The 17,728-nt window shown below is 30.8% G+C and overlaps 1 non-coding gene across 1 annotated transcript; it reads right to left on the bottom strand.

Moving 5' to 3' along the window:
• Positions 1-5,611: 5,611 nt before the first annotated feature.
• On the bottom strand, positions 5,612-5,685 carry TRNAV-CAC (transfer RNA valine (anticodon CAC)). Its single transcript has one exon. It is a non-coding gene; the product is annotated as a tRNA-Val (tRNA).
• Positions 5,686-17,728: the final 12,043 nt, after the last annotated feature.

Here is a 17,728-nt window from a genome sequence, read left to right as displayed (position 1 = left end):
TTCTCATGAAAATTTACTAAGAATACCAAAATACTTTGCTTTATGTTTGAACACTTATTTTGGTAACCTTCTTAATTATAATTATCTATCATGAAATTTCAAAATTAACTTTTTTTTTTAATCGGAATCTCGTGCAAAATAAGAAAAATATTATTTTATGAAGGTTTGGAATAACAAGAACTTTTCCTTAGAAAAATAAAAAAAATAAAAAATCTTAGAGATCTCAATGATTTGAGAAGATTTTTAAATAAAATTAAAATCTCCAAGAATTAATTTTAAAAAGGAAAGAAAACTTTTAATCTTTTTCCAACTTATATTTTCTTAAAGTAAAATTTCATAATCATGCACATTTCAATTTAAATACGTTTTCCAATTTTGAAAAAATCCATGAAAATTTATATCCAATTAAAATACTAAAATATCTTATGGCCACATATGCAATTAATAAAGATAGCATATAATAAAAACAAAGGAATAATTAAATAATTATTCCCATGGTCTTAGGAATTCTATTGCATATTTAGTAATTAAAAATTGGATAAAATCCAAAATACTAAAATAGCCTTGCAACCAAAGATAAGGGTTAGTAAAAATTGAAAAACCCTAAAAGACCCAATTGTCACAAGTGAAAGAGCCGAAAAAGAAACTTAAAATTGAGCACAAACAACCAAAACAATTTGGCTTGAACTTAATCCCAAAACAACATGCCCTTTGCGTATCCTTATTTCAATTGGTTATATCTCCCTTGTTTCAACTTTGAATTGTGAATCGTTTGAAGTGTTGGATTCCTAACTTCTTGAACTTCAAAAACATATGTGATTTGCCCTAAGAAACTCGTGGGATGTAGTCCTGATTTTGAGTCAAAGTTGACATCACCGTGTTGCCATGCTCTTTGCCCAACCTTGCTTCAATCGACCATATCTCCCTCGTTTCAACTTCGATTTATGAACCATTTGAAGCATTGGATTCTTGACTTCCTAAGCTTCAAAACCATATATGGATTGCTCTAAGAAACTCACAGGAGGTAGTCTCAATTTTGAGTATAAGTGGACATCACTATGCTGCCATGGATTTCAAAACAAGAACTTCCAAGAATCTTTCTTCTTTCTTAAATCACCATAGGATTTTGAAAAAAAAAATTCAAAAATTCTTATTTTCTCTCGGATCACCATAAAATATAAAAAAAAAAACTTTAAGATTCTTTCTTTTCTCTTGGGTCACCATAGATGGATATAAAAAACCAAAATTATTACAATAATAAAAAATCTTATGCTCCTATAATGGAACTTAGAACCCATCTATTGAAAAGAAAAGATTTTTACAACCAAATAAAAATCATATCCCCCTTATGGGGTATATAACCCAATCCAGAGAACAATAATCAAACAATTATCAATCGATTCAATTATAATAAGTAATTACATTCATTCATTCATAAATTTAATTTTATCCCTAACAGCCATGAGATAAATAAAAAAAAACCTTAGAAAATAGAGTTAACACATCATAGAATAGATCTATCATGCAATAACCTACTATAGGACTGATAATAGTTGACAGGAACCCCAGATTACTCCATTCATATGCCCTAGATCTCGTAAGGTGCATGCATATATCCCTAGGGATCTCTAAATCTAACATAGTGGAACATAATGGCTTCAAAACCATTTTAGGATAAAGATCTAGAGATGTGAAACTCATACCTTGATCTAGATGTTCCTAAAATAGTTTACTCATGGTGAAAAACATGTTTGAATGCTCTGAAGGTTTGGTACACTTAAAACCTTCCACTCCATGACTCAAACCATGTCCATGACACTCCAAAGAGTGGACTTTGGAAGGGTGGCTGCCTAAAAATTCTCTCTTTGGAAATGGAAGATGACTAATCAAAGTCATTGGGAAATACTAACCCCATAAATGAGTATTTATAGGATACTCCTACTGGCCAAACATGTTTAAATTGATTAATTAACCACAAAGGCCATCAAATTAATCAATTAGCCCAATCTGAAAAACTTGTTCACCATCCCTTATGCAACCATTCGTAATTACTAAAACACCCTTATACATAAGAGTGAACCTAGAGCCAATTTAACCTTCATAAACCATATCATCATGGTATATAAGCTTAGAGTGGGGTCCACTAGGACCCATAGGAGTATTGGCTCCCCATAGGAGTATTGGCTCCCCATAGGAGCCAATTGTAAAGCTGATTCAATATCCCACTACAAAAAGTCAATTGCACTCCAATACCCTATGTAAATAACAACAAGACAAAATTCGGGTTGTAAACTACTTTCCTTTGCATGCAGACCCCTCATGAACTAGTGTTTGTAATCTAACAAGATAGTGTTATCACCTATTAAAATTACCTCTCAAATTCTTAAGTTATAGATCCCACTTATTATGTGATCAATTGATGTACTCTAGCTCTAAGGTGCATATGTCAAATTCCACTAAAGGTATTATTGCAACCATATATTTCATGATCACATGTCATTTGGATCATATAAGGGAACACACTATCTTAATCCCATGAGATATCATGGTACATCTATTGAGAATACATTTTACCACCAATGTCATCAACAGTGACCTAATCCATAGGGATATATAACCACTTTAGGGTCTCACCCATAGGTCAAAGCCTCCTGTTGATTTCAACACAAACTCAATATCATATCAAGGTTGATAGTCCATGCAATATAGTAATTTGGTGAATCATGACAATTGATTGTCATATGTCATGGATTCATCATAGGTTCTCTCTAGTGTGCATCATATACATTAGTACACTCACTATGAAAAATCCATCTCAATGACCAAGATAAACCATCCCTCTAATTAAGATGTAGTACACTACAGTTCCTACTAGATTGTCCAAATTAATAAACTGACTATGGAAAGCTTACCTACTTACAAGGAACCCATGACTTGTATCTTTTGTTTAACTTCTAATGCACCTAAGTCATGAAAAATGTAAGAGATATGAGCTAAATACTCAAATTAATGTCAATTCACAAAAAAGATAACAAGAGGACTGACAAGTCTTACATTGTTACATCATTACTTGCTTTTAGGGGCTCAATCTCAATATTATCAATCTTTTCTCTTAAATGATATATAATTTTTTTTTCTCAAATGGTTCTTGTTAGGGAGACTAAACACAATTTTTACTAATAAAGAAAAAAAAACTAGTTTGTTATATCTCAAAAACCTCTATAATCACTAACAGAGATCTATTAAATTCCTAAATGACAAATAGTTCTTATAATTGTATGAAATGAAATATTAAATGTTAATGAACTTAGGCAATTCATTAGAGGTTGTAGTGCACCACAACCTCCTAATTGGAGGGATGACCGATCTCGACTATCAGGATGGGTTTCTCATGGTGAGTGTGTGTATTAGTGTGTACGGTTACACATTGGACAAAACCTATGGTAAGTCATGACTTAAGGCTATCAAGTAGTCATAACTTTTCCAAACTCCTTTATTATGTTGTCTCTCAAACTTGAGAGAATTTTGAACTTGTGCTAAAGTTAGCAGTGGCTTTGACCAACAAGCATGATCATAAGTTGATCATGTATTCTCTATGGATTGAGTCACTGTTGATGGAAGTTGGTAGCAATAGATATTCTCAATAGAGGCATCATGATATCACATAGGATTGAAAGAGTGTCCCCTTAGGTGATCCTAAGGTGGTTTGTTCATGTAAACTATGGTTGTTTCTAGTTTTACAACAATTCTCCTTTATATACTTAATTTTATTTCATTTCTCATTTGTTTTTAGTTTGATAACAAATTCATAATTATAAGAATAAAAACATAAAAAATGCTTCCTAATTATAAGCCTAAAAAATAACTATGGTGGTTTGTTCATGTAAATTATGGTCGTTTCTAGTTTTATAACAATTCTCCTTTATTCAGTTAATTTTGTTTCATTTCTCATTTGTTTCTAGTTTGATAACAAATTCATAATTATAAGAACAAAAAGCATAAAAAAAAAATGCTTCCTAATTATAAGCCTGAAAAATAACAAAACAAAATGTCTGAGCTTGGGTTCGAACCAGGAACCTTTAGTGTGTGAGACTAGTGTGATAACCAACTACACAACCTAGACAATATATTAAATGGTGGAAAATTTAAGATAATCAACAAAATGCTATGACACCAACATCATGATATTTCTATATGTCTTTATGCCTATTTATGTTTTTCTCTTCCATGTATCAAGTCTCAATTTCATGTTTGTGAACTTTTGAAAATTTATCAACCTTTTCTCTTAAATGACATTTACTTTTTTTTTTTTTTTACAAATGGGTCATCGTAGGTCAGCCAAACATATATTTTTACTAACAAATCAACAAGAAATTAGCTTTGTATATCTAAAAAACCTCTACAATCACTAAAGGAGATCCATTAAATTCCTAAATGACCTTTAGTTCCTGTAACTGTAAGAAAGAAAATATTGAAGGTGAAACGTTACAATCAGGGGTAACACACATACTGGTATAATCCAAATAATTAATTAACTTTAGAAAATAAATCTATCATTGAAAGACTCATTATTTGTTTTGTAGATATACAAATAGAATAACGACATGTTTGCTTCATTTCAAAAGAATGAAATAAGAGGAGTCATTTTGTTTCCTCTGAATTCTAATGTTTACATTTCTTTTAAAATCAATAATAGAAGTGAATCCTACATGATTTTGAGAAATTCACCCAAGGAAACCAATTATATTTCGTCTAAGGTTTGGAGAAAAATATCTTTACCAAATGATTATATTTATTCTAAATTGATATAATGACATATTAATTAAGTTAAGTTTCTCCATATGTTGATATAATAATATTGAAAAATAATGATGTATATTTTTTTTTTATAGAAAATTAAGAATAACAACATAATGACATACTTTATGAGCATTCTCACATAACATCTCTTGCATTGTACATGATTAGGGTTGTTATGAGTTGTACGAAAAATCGAAGTCATGGATTTCTTGCAAGTAGATGATCTATTCATTTCGGTTAATGAACTTAGACAATCCATTAAAGGTTGTAGTGCACTACCTCCTAATTGGAGGGATGATTGATCTTAGCCATTGGGATGAGTTTTCCATGTTGAATGCACTAGTATGTACAATTACACATTGGATAGGACCTACGGTAAGTCAATACTTAAGGCTATTAAGTAGTTATGACTTTACCAAGCTACTTTATTATGTTGTCTCTTAACCTTGAGTATAGAGTTTATACTAAAGTTAGTAGTGACATTGAATTACGGGCAAGATTATAAGCTGATCATATATTCCTTATGGATTGGGTCACGGTTGATGGAAGTCGATAACAATATGTATTCTCAATAGAGACACCATGATATATCATAGGATTAAAAGAAAATGTTCAATTGGGTGATCCTAAGATGGTATGTTCATGTAAGCTATGGTCATTTATAGTTTTATAACAATTCTCCTTTATAAACTTAATTTTATCTCATTTCTCATTTTTTTCTAGCTTGACAACAAATTAGTAATTATAAGAACAAAAAACCTAAAAAAAAGTGCTTCCTAATTATAAGCCTAAAAAAATAACAAAACAAATATATCTGAGCCTGGGTTCGAACTAGGGACCTCTAGTGTGTGAGACTAGCGTGATAACCAACTATACCACCTAGACAAGATATTAATTAGTGGAAAATTTAAGATAATTAACAAAATTCTATGAAACCAACCATCATGACATTTCTATAGGTCTTTATGCCTCTTTATGTTTTTCTCCTTCATATATTAAGTCTCAATTTCATGCCTGTGAACTTGTGAAAATTTATCGACCTTTTCTCTTAAATGATATATACTTTTTTTTTTTCCTCAAATGGCTCATGTTAGGGTGACCAAAATATTTTACCAACAATTCAACAAGAAAAAAAACATATATCTCAAAAACTTGTACAATCATTATAGGAGATCCATTACATTCCTAAATGACCTTTAGTTCTTATAATTGGAAGAAAAAAAATATTAAAGGTGAAATGTTACAATCAGGGGTAGCACACATACTAGTATAATCCTAATAATTAATGACCTTTAGAAAGTAAATCTATCATTGAGAGGCTCATAATTTGTTTTGTAGATACACAAATAGAATAAATGAATGTTTATTTCATTTCAAAATAATGAAATAAAGGGAGTCATTTTGTTTCCTTTGGATTCTAATGTTTACATTTCCTTTAAAATCAATAACAAAGGTGAATCCTTTATGATTTTGAGAAATTGATTCATCTAATGACATATTAATTATGTTAAGTTTAGACATATATTGATACAATAACATTGAAAAATAATGATATATTTTTTAGAAAATTAAGAATAACAATACAATGACATACTTTATGAGCATTCTCACGTAACAATGCTTGCATTGTACATGACTCGGGTGCATTAGAAGTTGTACGAAAAATCCAAGTCATTTCCTTGCAAGTAGATGATTTGTTCATAGTCAGTTCATAGACTTAGACAATCCATTAGAGGTTGTAGTGCACTATCTCCTAATTAGAGGAATGGTTGATCTTAGCCATCAGGATAGGTTTCCCATGGTGAGTGCACTTATGTGTATGGTTACAAATTGGATAGAACTTATGGTGAGTCATGACTTAAGTCTATCAAGTAATCATGACTTCGCTAAGCTACTTTATTATGTTGTCTCTCAACCTTGAGAGAATATTGAGTTTGTGCTAAAGTTAGCAATAGCTTTGATCTACGGGCAATATCGTAAACTGACCATATATTCTCTATGGATTGGGTCATTGTTGATGGAAGTCAGTAGCAATAGGTATTCTCAATAGAGACACCAGAATATCTCATGGGATTAAAAGAGAGTGTCCCTTTAAGTGATCTTAAGGAGGTGTGTTCATGTAAATAAACTATGACCATTTCTAGTTTTTTCATAATTCTCCTTTATACACTTAATTTTATTTCATTTATCATTTGTTTCTAGTTTTATAACAAGTTCATAATAACAAGAACTAGAATCATAAAAGAAAATGATTCTTAATTATAAGCCTAAAAAATAACAAAACAAAGACGTCTGAACCTAAGTTCGAACTGAGGACCTCTAGTGTGTGAGATTAGCGTGACAACCAACAACACCACCTAAACAAGATATTAGATGGTGGCAAATATAATATAATTAAAAAAATGCTATGACACCAACCATCATAACATTTCTATATGTCTTTATGCCTCTTTATGTTTTTCTCTTTCATGTATTAAGTCTCAATGTCATGCTTGTGAACTTGTGAGAATTTATCAACTTTTTCTCGTAAATGATATATACTTTTTTTCTCAAATGGCTCATGGTAGGGTGACCAAACATATATTTTTACTAACAAATCAACAAGAAACTAGCTTTGTATATCTCAAAAAGCTCTACAATCACTAAAGGAGAGCTATTAAATTCCTAAATGACCCCTAGTTCCTATAATTGTAAAAAAGAAAATATTGAAAGTGAAATGTTAAAATTGGGAGTAGCACAAATACTAGTATAATCCAAATAATTAATGAGCTTTAGAAAATAAATCTATTATTGAGAGATTCATCATTTGTTTTGTAGATAATCATATAGAATAATGACATGTTTACTTCATTTCAAAAGAATGAAATAAATGGAGTCATTTTGTTTCCTTCTAACTCTAATGATGACTTTTCTTTTAAAATCAAATGCAAAGTTGAATTCTACATGATTTTGAGAATATTCATCTAAAATGGGTACCTAAGAAAACTGATTGTGATTCATTTGTAAGTCAAGGTATGAATAAAAAAATCCATACCGAATGGTTATGTTTAATCTAAATTGATATAATGACATATTAATTATTGCAAGTTTAGACATCTATTGATATTATAATTTTGAAAAGTGATGACATATTTTTAAAAAAAATTAAGAATATCAACAAAATGACATAATTTAATAGCATTATCTCCTAGCATCTCTTGCATTGTACATGACTTGGGTGCATTAGGAGTTGCACGGAGAATCCAATTCATGGGTTCTTTACAAGTAGATTATTTGTTCACATTCGGTTGTTGGACTTAGGTAATCCATTAGAGGTTATAGTGCACTACCTCCTAATTGAGGAGTATTAAGAACCCTAGATTTCTCCATTACCTATCTTTGAATCTCATAATGTGCATGCATTTATCCATAGGAATCTCTAAATCTATAAAAATGAAATAAAATGGCAATAAAAACTATTATTAACTATAGATCTAGAGATATAGTACTCATACTTAGATGTAAATATTCCTAAATCAATTTTCTCACAGTGAAGAACATGCTTGAATAATATGGAGGTCTTATTCACCCAAGATCTTCCACTCGATGACTCGAACTATGATCTTGGCACTCCAAAGTGTGGGCTTTGAAAAAGTGAAAACATAGACTCTTTTTTTTTTTTTTTCTAAAGGTGGAAGACGACTATCTAAAAGCCATTAGGAAACCCTATCCCTTAAGGGGGTATATATAGGGCTGCCCACTTAACTTAAGTGACTTAAGCCTATCAAGGCTTGGGTCACTCAATCTAACCCAAAATGGGTCTTAAGTGATTAATTAACCTCATAAGGCCATCTAATTAATCAATTAGTCTAATCTAGAGAGCTGGTTCACAATCCCCTAGGTAATATTTCATAATTACCAAAACATCCTTATGCACAAGAATGAACTTAGAGCAAATCCAACCTTTTTAAACCATATCATCATGGTATATGAGCTCAGAGTGGGGACTATTAGGACCCATAAGAGTATTGGCTCCTCATAGAATCCAATTTTGAATTTGATTCAACATCCCAATACAGAGAATCAACTGCACTTTAGCATCTTATGTACATAACTACAAGACAAAGCTTCAGTCTCTAACCCATTATCCATTACATGTAGACTCACATGAACTAGTATATGTAATCAAACAAGGTAGTGTTATCATCTATCAATATTACCCTTCCTATCCTTCAGTTACAAATCCCACTTATTATGTGATCAACTGACATACTCTAGCTCTAAGAAGTATATGTCAAATTCCACTAAAGAAATTATTGTGGCCACAGATTTTATGATCACATATTCTTTATATCACCCAAATTGGCACACTGTCTCAATCCCATGAGATATCATGGTGCCTATATTGAGAATACATGTTCTCACCAACCTCTATCAACAATAACCTAATCTATAGGGATATATGACTACTTTAGGGTCTCACTAATAGTTCAAAGCCTCTTATTGATTTTGGGATAAGCTCAATATCCTCTCAAGGTTGAGATTTCATGCAGTGTAGTAGTTTGGTGAATCATGAGAATTAATAGCCATAATTCACCATACGTCATGTCTAGTATGCATCATATACACTAGTGCACTTATAATGGGAAACTCATCCCAAAAGTCAAGATAAGCCATTTTTTCAATTAAGAGGTGGTTGGTTTCTATTAGATTGCCTAAAACTATGAACTGATTGTGGACAACTTATCTACTTATAAGGAACCCATGACTTGTATCATTTATGCAACTCCTTATGCACCTAAATCATGTACAATGTAAGAGATATGGATTGAATGCTCAAATCAATGCATAAAAGGGATAGTAGTGGAATAGTCAAGTCTGGCTTTGTTACATCATGTCTTGCTTTTAGGGGTACTATCCCAACAAACTCCCACTAGCCCCTAAAACAGACTGGGCACTATAAAAAGAATTTTCTCTATAGTCAAATCACCTCTCTTAATTATCTCACAAAACAAGTAGTACTTCTTCTCCATGTGTTTTTTTTTTCTAATGGTACCTTAGTTCTTTATGTTAGGATTAAGCCCTTAAAAGTAAGACATAATATAAAAAAGTTAGACTTAACTGTCCCATTGCTATCCTTTTAGTGTATTAACATTGATTTGAGCATTCGACCTATGTCTCTTACATTGTACATGACTTAGGTGCATTAAGAGTTACATAGAAGATACACATCATGGGCTCTTTGTAAATAGATAAGTTGTCTACAGTTGGTTCATGGATTTGATCAATCCAGTAGAGACTATAGTGCACCACCTCCTAAATGGAGGGATGGTTTGTCTTGGTTGTTGAGATGAGTTTCCCACAATGAGTGCACTAGTGTATGTGATGCATACTAGATAGGACCTATGGTGAATCATGATGCAAGACTATTATTTTTCATGATTTACCAAGCTAATATACTCCATGAACTCTTGACCTTAAGAAGATATTGAGCCTATGCCAAAACCAACAAGAGGCGTTGACCTATAAGTGAGACCCTAAAGTGGTCATATATCCCTATAGATTATGTTATAGTTGATGAAGGTTGGTGACAACAGGTATTTTTAATAAAGGCATCGTGATATCTCATGAGATTGAGACAGTGTGTCCCTTTGGGTGATCTAAGTGACATGTGATCATGAAATTTGTGGCCATGGTAATTTCTTTAGTGAAATTTGACATATGCTCCTTAGAGCTAGAATATGTTAGTTGATCACATAATAAGTGGGATCTGTAACTCAAGGATTTGAGAAGTAGTCTTAATAGGTGATAACACTACTTTATTAGATTACGGACACTAGTTCATGGAGAATCTGCATGCAATGGATAGTAGGTCACAGACCCAAGCTTCGTCTATTTGTTATTTACATAGGGTTTTGGAGTGTAGTTGATTCTCTTTAATGGAATGTTGAATCAAGTTTAGAATTGGATTATGAGGGAACCAATACTCCTATGGGTCCTAATGGTCCCCGCTTTAAGCTCATATATCACGAAGTAGGTCACAGACTCAAGCTTCGTCTCTTTGTTATATTTACATAGGGTTTTGGAGTGTAGTTGATTCTCTTTAATGGAATGTTGAATCAAGTTCAGAATTGGATTATGAGGGAACCAATACTCCTATGAGTTCCAATGGTCCCCGCTTTGAGCTCATATATCATGATGGTAAGGTTTATTAGGGTTGGATTAGCTTTAGGTTTATTCTTATGCATAAGGGCCTTTTGGTAAGTTCGTAAGATTGCACAAGGGATAATGAATAAGGTCTATATATTGGGTTAATTGATTAAGTAGATGACCTTATGTGATTAATTAATCAATTAGGACCCATTTTGGGTAAGATTAAGTGAACCAAGCCTTGATGGGCTCTATGGACCCACATTTTTCACATGCATTCCTACTCGATTGTGAGACTCGTTTTTTAAGGTGAAAAACTATATTTTACAAAAAAACTAGAGTTGCCACTTATTTTTATATAATTTTTTAAAGGGAAAATAAAATAGGAAACTAAAACCCTAAGAAAAATGACTCCTTAAACTTTGGGAAAAGTGTCTTTGAAAAACTTGAGTCTAGGTCCAGGGATCAAGTTACCTATTAGGAAGGTACCATAAAAAGATAGCATCCCTCTAAGCCCTAAAAACAGGTCTTTAATGACTAGGTTAAGGGAAACATGACAATTAATCAGTAGATCAAAGATACTAAGAAAAAAACAAAAGTGATTTTGTTTAAGGCCAAGCAACATGTTATTCATAGCAAAACAATCATACCAAAAGAAACACTCATATAAGAAAAAATGATTGGCGTACCTAAGCTATTTTCTAGAGTGCTTTCATGAAAACATCAAACGTTAGTTTAACAAATAATTAATACAACACTCAACATGTATTTCATCTTATTTAGTGAATCAAGCAACAAATCAAAGCAATCAAGACAATATCAAACACGAGAGCATTCATATACAAAGTTTGCTTTTGTATAAAATTAAAGAGATAAATGGTGTAAGGGACGTAATTGGATAGCATGCACAAATTACAATGCACTTGCACATAGCTAAAGTGGGTTAGGACAACTGTAATAACGAATAACTAGGATACCAAACCCTAACATAAATGGTATATATACAACTCAAATGAAAAGGTAGGATCTAAAGAAACAACAACTATCATGTAAGGCAAGCAATACAACTCATTATTAAAGCTAAATTAATTTACGTAAGTGTTAAAGATGTCAAAATTAGTGATTAAGACAAAACATGGAGCAAGAATAGTCAAATCCACTTGCAAAATCCTAAACAAATATCAAGAAACATTATTTCAGCATGGAAAAAATCATACGACACCCTCATTATGTCTATATTATAATACCAAATCCAAGATCGAGTAAAGATATATCAATTAACTCCAAATTAAAAGATAAGTAAACATTGTAAAGAAATTCTAGTATGCAATCAAAACAATAGTATTCATAAAAAAATCTAGAAAATGAATTTAATTACAAAAAAATTTCAAGGAATATCCTTTACATGTCTAGTTTATCATCCAATTGGCCATAACATTTAATAAAACTCCATTTAATCCTAGTTTACAAAAAAGTTACAGAAGGTCTAGAACAGGTTAGAATACAATAACATGCATAAATTGATTTTTAAACTAACGTAGAAGTGCTAAAAAAAATCAAGAAACATGTTTAGAATGTCTATTTTACAAGGAAAATAAATAAAATGTTAGAAAGCACACATCAATTTTAAAAGCAATCAAATTGCATCTCTATTCAAAACTAGGGTAGTGTAGTGAGTGCAGAAAGAGAAAATTATATCCTTCAATTAGGAAAACTATTTTCAATATTTTATGTGTCTAAAATCAATTTCAAGAAGTTTAAAATCAATTTCAAGAATTATACAATCAAATAAAAATATTAAATAAAATTTACAAGGTCATCTAGTAATTTAGTTCTACAAAAACATTTCGAGTGTCTAGAATTGGGTGAAAACAGAACTCGGTGAAAACAGAACCCCTAAAAGGCTTATTTATATCTTCCATATTAGAATTTCTTTTTAACTCAAACAAAGTTCTAAATTCAAGTTCAAGAAGTCTAAAATACCATGAAACCATTGGAATTTTATTTTATTTTTTGAAAAAATATAAGTAAGTCAAATTGAATTTTATTTTCAGAGACACAGTAAATTGAATAAGCTAATGATAAAAGGTTTTTGAAAAATGATTTTCATGTAGAGGTTTCACAAAATCCCCATTTGATATACATAAATCTAGCCTATGGATTCCATCTATTTGGGACTACTTGCTTGGATTCATGTTTCACTCAAAACCAAGTTTTTATTGAAATAAAAGAGTGAAAACTAAATGAGATATGAACTATTGAATTAAAAATCACAAATACATCCAAACTAAAAAATAAACTTAAACTAAACTAAATCGAAATTAAAAATATGAACTTTTTCACATAGAATTATTCAAACTAATGAACTAGGATCATAAATATATCTAAATTAAAAGGATGGATTAGAACTTTATTAAAAAATATTTAAGAGCAAGAACTTTACCACATAGTATCAATTATACTACTAAACCAAAACTATAAAAACATCTAAACTCAACAAGACGACTTAAAACTAGATTGAAACAAAATAAAAACAAAACCTTCGAAACAAAAAATTCTTATTTTTTAAACTAACAATTTAATAAAAACTAAATTAAACCAAGTTTAAACTTTTTAAACCTATATGATGAATCAAAACTAAACTAACCAAATTTCAAACTTTTCCAAATTAATGTTATGGAGCTTGACTAAATTTCTAACTTTCAAACAAACAAAATAATATGTCACGACGAAAACAAAATGAAATTCTAACTTACGGAAATCTAAATTAATGTAATGAATTACCACTAAATTAAACCAAAATCCAAAATTTCCGAATCAATATAAATTAACGAAACTAATATTAAACAAAACTAAACTTATCTTTCCAATGATTCATGTGAGTAGCTGCGTGTGTTTTTTTTTTTTGTTTGCAAAATGTTCATGAATGCCACTTGTTGTAGCTCGCGTTCATGGTTGCTTGTGCGATTGTGGTGGAGACTTCTTAACTGAGGCTGCTAGCTGGTTCTCCAGTTTGTATGGTGACCCTCCTTTCTCTAAAACACTTTAAAATTTGGGAAAGTTTGATTTTGGGTGGTTAATATCGTAATATTATGAAATTGAGAACTCAAGTTTGCCAATTTCAAGTTTACAATGTTAAACGCAAAAATATTTTGGGTTTTATGCACTTTGGGTTGAACTATTTTTTAATGCCCAACATGTCCTCCTCATTTTGCAAGTCAACGTCTACATGTGAAAAAAAGAAAACCAAAAAAATAAAATAAAATTAAATAGCAGGCTTCATTCACTTCTCATTTCTATCTAAACCCTTTGGGCCTCTCTTGTTAAACCCCAATTAAAAAACCCTAATCCCAAAACCCATATCTTTTTCTCCTTCTTGAACCATAAATTCTGGAACACCCTAAACTCTCTGATTCCTAACCTTTCATCATCTTCTTCTACCTTTATTTTTGTCTCTCCTAATCCCACTCACACTTACCATCAACAACACCCCTTCCTCACTATCTTCATTGCCACCTTTTTCACATTTGTCATTGCTACTTCCAACTTCAACGACACCACTCACCGCCTTTGTTGACACAAGACCAAATGGCATATGAGATGATGAATTTAGATCCCCTTCTTTTAATTCCATATTTGGGGTACACAACAATAGGTATGTTTTCTTTCTAGCATCCTTAATCTCTATTCATTTTCTAAGAGAACAATTTGAAAAGAAAGAAAACAAATTTTGAGTCTTGAAAATGATATTCATATAAATAGTTGCAAGGTAGAGTAGTTGAGTGGAGTTTTTTTTCCTTCACTAGGTTATAAAATGGTAGAAAATTTAAGTCATTGTTTTATTCTCTTATATTTCATAAGTAACCAAATAGAATAAATTTTAAAGAAAAATTTGAAATTGGCAAATGTTGCATATGAAGATTAGACATACCCCAAGTCCTATCCTAAATTGGTGGTCATGATAGAAATTTTTGTGAACTGATGATTACCTTTTCAGAACAATCTGTGCTTCATCAGGTGCATGAATTCTTTGAACCTAAGCCCTAACTTGATTCACCATCAGTGCATGCATGCGTTGTAGGGTCGTATTGGCTTGTTTTCCTACCAGATGACCCATAACCAGTACTTGTAACTTCACTAGTTCCCTTAAAGCACACAATGTCAATCTTCTTTTGTTTTATTTTTGTTTTTGTTTTTTTTTCTAGTATTTTCTAAAATAGGTTGTGTAATTTCAATCTTGAAAGACAATGCATGAATTTAAGTGGGAAAAAACCAATACATTCAAATCATTGAAGTGAATTGGACTAAATTAGTGTGTGTAAGCTTAATGAAAAGGTCATGATAATTGAATTTTTGTCTCAGGATCAAAATTTACATTGTTTTAATGGTTTGAAATAATTCTAATTTTTTTTGCTTATTGTGCAGCTATCTATTACATAGAAAACAAACTATTTTTTATTTTTATTTTTATTTTTGTGTTAGACAATATGGGACTTGTATCAAAGCCACTACATCATAAGATTATAGAAATTTATCTTCAATAGAGTGTGTATTTGTACTTATGATAATTGATATTCACTTATTGATTTGCCATCATGAGCAGCATAAGATCCTGAGAAAAAAAATATTTGTATAGAGTGTCTTTTAGTATGAAACTCAAAACATAATTAACCAAATTTATCTTGTGATGAAAATTCAAGAAAACATACTAATTAAATTTGAAAACATCACATCCACCAAAATAGATAAATAACATGGGGATTGTCAATACTATAGATTGGACCAAATTTGACTTCTGTATCTTATGTATGTTCTAAGAGGAAGGAAGATTTTCTTATCTACTAAGGAACTAAATTAGACATTCATTGTTGCTCTCCTAGTATAAATTATCCTATGTTCTAATGTTTACTTATCATTCCATTAAGTCTTTGGAAGAAGTATTTCAACATATCCATTCATTGTTGCTCTCCTAGTATTTGCATTTAGACATTGCTCATTCAACCTTTTCCATTACAGTCATAAATTGAAACTATGTATAAACTATATTCCATTAATAATGTTTATCAATTTCTCACAATTTTCCATTTTTGTGTTGCTAATTTGACCACCAATTTTCATTGTACATGTGGATGTCTCCTGTTTGACAGGAACATTCCATTCCTTTGATGGATAGGTGATTTTGGCTACAATTATTACATGCGGTTTTCTATTAAATTTATATTCCCTTTTTGCCTTTGACCTTGGTTTCAGGTACATTTGTCCATTCACAATATTTGTTTTGTTTTTATATAGTCATACAAATTTCTTTTGAAGATGTGAAAATGGAAAAACATTGATATAGATTAAATGCAAAATTTCCTCATCATAACTGTTGCCTATTCACATGCTATTATGTTCTTGACTTCTCACAAAGATGATGCTTCTTTTTTCTTTTTATGCAAGTTGATCAGCTTCATGCATTAGACTAGTGTATTCTATCATCAATTCAATTGCATTTTTTTTAGGTTCTTTAAAGAATTTTCATTTTTTTTTCCAATAGGTGGATTTTCTTTGCAGTTATGGCTTGACCTTTTCTCTAAATTTTGCTTTGCATGCTTCTTCAATCCTTTGTTTCAAATAGATGCAACCATTTTATATATATATATATATATATATATATATATATATATATATATATATATATATATATATATATTTATCACGATTGACCTAACTTTACTTGTATACAATTCAAGCCATACCTTTTGAATTGTTTTGTTGCGAAATAAATGCAGTTTCATGTTTATTGCATTTACTTCTTTAATTGCATAATTACACACACAACTTCAAATATGGTGTTTTTTCAAGAACTAAATGTTACTCCTTTAGATCTTTGAGACTATCATATCATATCATAAGTAGTAGAAGTTCATTGTTCACATAGCTACATTAATTTAGAGGTCAACTTATGTTAAGGCTATGATGATTTATTTTGGTTTTGGTTTAATCTTGAGAAGATTAGAGTAGACAATAAAACCATTTGGTTGGTCCCTAAATAAAGGTTCTTAAAGGAGCAAGAAGGGTATTGACCCAACATTTTCCCTGTCCCCTGCATGGACATAGACATAAAATTTATCCATTTATTGTGACAACTTGATATTGAAGTTCATTTCTCGATATAGAAACATGGAAGATAATCATTGAATCCATGAGCTTTGGTGCCTTTTGCTAAAGGATGGGCTATTAGATGCCACATTTCCGAATCTAGAACTTCAGAGCTTTGTCATTTGAATAATTATTATTTGACTTTCAAAATCGAGAAGGTTAGGCCAAAATGGTTCATATCCTTGCTTCAAGGTAGTTTTTCATATATGAACACATTTGTTTTGAATATTATTTTTATATCACAAAAATGGAAGCAGAGATCATCTCATTCACAAAATACAACTCTTGTGGACTTGATACATGTTTCTACTTTTGAAACTATTAAAAAATAAAAATGCAAGCTTCTACTTTTGATATTTTGAAACATAAATTTCTACTTTTGATACCATTGAATCTACCTCAATGAAGCTTCAATTGGGTCTTAGCATTGGTGATTGATTTTCATATTCATTTTCTTTCCAGATGACAAAGATTTGTTTATGTAATTTTTAATGCCTAGCTTCATTGTTTCTATAATTTCAGTTTTTTATTCAACATTGTGCAGATACCCTGTTCAACTACTTCATTGGCTATATGAGTTGGAGATGAATTCTATTTTTCCTGCACAAAAACAAAAGCAGATACTTTTCTTTCTTCCATTTTTAGGCCTGCCTCA

This window comes from Vitis vinifera, chromosome 1 (genome assembly GCF_030704535.1).
Source record: "Vitis vinifera cultivar Pinot Noir 40024 chromosome 1, ASM3070453v1".
Lineage (NCBI taxonomy): Eukaryota > Viridiplantae > Streptophyta > Magnoliopsida > Vitales > Vitaceae > Vitis > Vitis vinifera.
Note: the sequence above shows the minus strand (reverse complement) of the source record. Positions and strands in the feature narration are given on the sequence as shown.